The sequence below is a fragment of the Poecilia formosa genome, unplaced genomic scaffold (genome assembly GCF_000485575.1).
Source record: "Poecilia formosa unplaced genomic scaffold, Poecilia_formosa-5.1.2 Scaffold425, whole genome shotgun sequence".
In the NCBI taxonomy this organism is placed as follows: Eukaryota; Metazoa; Chordata; class Actinopteri; order Cyprinodontiformes; family Poeciliidae; genus Poecilia; species Poecilia formosa.
Window position 1 is genome coordinate 338,067 of NW_006800364.1, and position 3,010 is coordinate 341,076.

The 3,010-nt window shown below is 35.8% G+C and overlaps 1 protein-coding gene and 1 long non-coding RNA gene across 4 annotated transcripts in view; one reads left to right on the top strand and one right to left on the bottom strand.

The window, feature by feature from the left end:
• Positions 1 to 3,010, top strand: part of ascc3 (activating signal cointegrator 1 complex subunit 3) — a 376,011-nt gene that overhangs the window by 300,271 nt on the left and 72,730 nt on the right. The gene's annotated exons all lie outside the window — the stretch shown is intronic.
• On the bottom strand, positions 1,146 to 2,160 carry LOC107833672 (uncharacterized). Of its 3 annotated transcripts, none has more exons than XR_001659443.1 (4): positions 1,835 to 2,160; positions 1,654 to 1,737; positions 1,426 to 1,517; positions 1,146 to 1,324 (listed from the first exon to the last, which is right to left on the bottom strand). It is a non-coding gene; the product is annotated as an uncharacterized LOC107833672 (long non-coding RNA). The 3 variants fall into 3 exon arrangements; XR_001659441.1 differs by having other exon boundaries at positions 1,432 to 1,517; positions 1,835 to 2,159; XR_001659442.1 differs by having other exon boundaries at positions 1,432 to 1,481; positions 1,835 to 2,157.

The window sequence follows — 3,010 nt, forward strand, 5'->3', positions numbered from 1 at the left end:
TGGGGAAGGTAACCCTAATGAATCCAGTTTGTTTCGTAAAACGGTTGAAACAAGTCCTCACAGCACAGGACTTAAGGAGCTACGATCGCTCTGCTGCCACATACAAGATGGCGGACGCAGTTACGTACGGCTCAGCGCTCCATGAGGGGTCTACATATTGATGTCTATGTTGGGGACCACTGTTTTAGGGGACCAGATGAGCATCAGTCCAAGATGCTTTGGTTTCTCAGTGTCTTATCATGTATAAGTTAAAACATTTTCAAAAAGTCCAAAAAGTCAATTTATTTATATGTCTATGGTGTTAACGACTCTACTTAGCATACAAATAGCCTAGCATATGCAAAGGCGCTTCAGCAGACCCACGTGGATTCTCAGTCATTGGATGAAAAACAATGACATCACAGTTCATCATTGACATGTGATTGGTTGGTTTATGTGTGCCCATTGGATAGCACTTATGACTTTATAAACCCCGCCCCAATCATTAATATTTTTAATGCTGTATTTTAAAAAAATCTATATAAAAATAAATGCTGTATTAAAATATATTCATTTGATATTGCTTAAATGCAACATGTTCATATATAAGGAACATAAAAGAGACAAAGAAGTTTTTTTATTTTCTTTATTTCATTTTATTTTTGTTACTTTTTGCACACAAAATAAGATATAAATGCTTGTCCATTTCTGGACCATCTGGCAGTGTTTTTTTGTCCAAACATGATCAAAAATTATTCTGCGTTCAGGACAGGCCCAACATCTCTCCTGTAGCATAGACCTGACGTCTCTTCCTGTAATGTAGTCCTGATGTCACTGAGCTCCTGGTTGGAGGAACTTGGGGTCCATTCTGACACCGCCTCATAGCTGCCATCCTCCCAGAATGCCACCTCCTCTGTAGCCAGTACTCTCTGCCTTCCTCCATCAGGTGTTAATACAGAACAGACAATCATTATGAGCTACAGGCATCTTTTAGTCATTATGAAACTACAGTGAAATTGTTTGGCAACTTCCAGCTTAGTATGCACACATAAGATATTAAAACAAACAAACAAACAAATACATTCTTACAAAAAATAAAAACTTTAATGAAAAAGAGAAAACACTTGGAAACAATTGGAAGAAAAAAATAATTAAAAGCAGTTGGTAATAAATAGTAAAACATAACTCAACAAACTCTGAGGCAGATAATTTGCTTTGATGGATTTTAATAAATCACAGTGCTTTAATCATTCAAGGAATTGTGACATCTCTAGATTAATAATAAATCTTACCTGCTTCTTTCTTGACCAACATCTGGATGACTGGCAGTAGGTCCTTGATGCAGCTGGAAAACATTTTTGTGCATTGTCAATACATAGTATAATTACATTATGTACATAAACAATATTGAAGCATAAAACATCAACATTCTAAAATAGTAGATACTCACACACAGTTGCATCTCTGTCCTCATCACGGACATCAGGACGTTCCTGAAGATTCTGATTGACACTAATGTGACTCCCATTCTGTGGAGTCTGTGGAAATAAATGTAAAATTAAAAAAATATTGTACCAAATATATCGCTTTCTCAAAAATACATAAGTAAATAAGTTAAAATTATTCTCAACCAGCCATTGTACAATCGGAAATCAACGCAGTGATTATACATACCGGCTTCATGGCTCCGTCCTGATATCTGTCCTCCGTCCGCCATTTTGTAGATCTCTACTGCTTTCCACACTCTGCCTTGCTGTACTGCGTTATAACAAAATAAATAAAATAACGGGAAGATCAGTTTTCCTTTCAAATATGCAAGTGTTCACTATTGACTAAATGTGAAATCATAACTTACTGAATTTCTCTTCGTCCTGGTGAACTCCGTAAGAGCTCTTCGGCACCGTGGTCTGAGGCCTGGCTGTTTAGGCTTGGCCATTTCTCTGGTCTGAAAAAAATAAAAGAAGATGCGAGTATTTTTAAGAGTTCAGAACATCACATGTAATAAAAAATACAACACGAAATCTCTCCCTACACTTGTTTTGAGATTATGAAAACGACAGACCGCTTTCTGTAAGAAACAAACAAAGCAACTCGCCTCGCTGCACGTGCTCGCTATTCATAAAAGCTTTCTTACCGTGAGTTCGGCCTTGTTGGACCGACCGCCGCGGTGTCATCTGTTGCCGGGACATTGCTGAATATCAAAACGATAATGAAAAAGTAATTCCGTGAAATAGGACTTTTTCCACCATTTCACACAACGCACGGGCATTTTCGTTCATGTTGGGTTTAGCATTAGCATTCGTTAGCGTGGGTGCAAATCTTCCTCTGGAGTTTAATGGCGGCTGCTTGATCGACAATGAAAGCGCATTATTGCCACCAACTGGACTGGAGTGTTAAATGAAAGTTGACAGAAGAAAAATACATTCTAAAAGTTATTTTTTCAAAAGTTAGGTGACAGTATATTTTATTTTTATTATAATTAATTGCTAAAATGTTTTTAAATGTATAGATGTTTATTTACTCAATTCTACTTTGAGCTGTCTCCTTTTTAGTTCATACAGAATATGATTCATAATCCGTAACTAACAAAACTTTTAAAAAAGAATACAAATGTATATACCCTATCAGAAGTTATCACATACTTTCAACCATTTTGTTCTTCAATTTAAACTCAAGAGTTAAGCAACTGAATACTGTTAAATCATCTGTAGTTTCTTAAGTCCTGTATTGTGATGTGGAATGGTGTCACTACCACTCCAATATAGCATGACTCTGGGTCTTTAAAGCAATCAGTGAACATTAACATTAGTTTGAATATTATTCACAAAAATACTTTATGTACAATGAACCACTCTGGAACATGTTTTTATTATTATTTTTGATTAAGTTATGAAATTCCTCCCATCACAAGATAAATCTTCAGATAGGAGGAATGTCAAAGTAAGATCACGTTTCACAAAAGTCTATTGTATGTAATCATGCATATTCTTCTTTTATATCATCAATTCAACCAAAACTAAGTTTTTCAGTG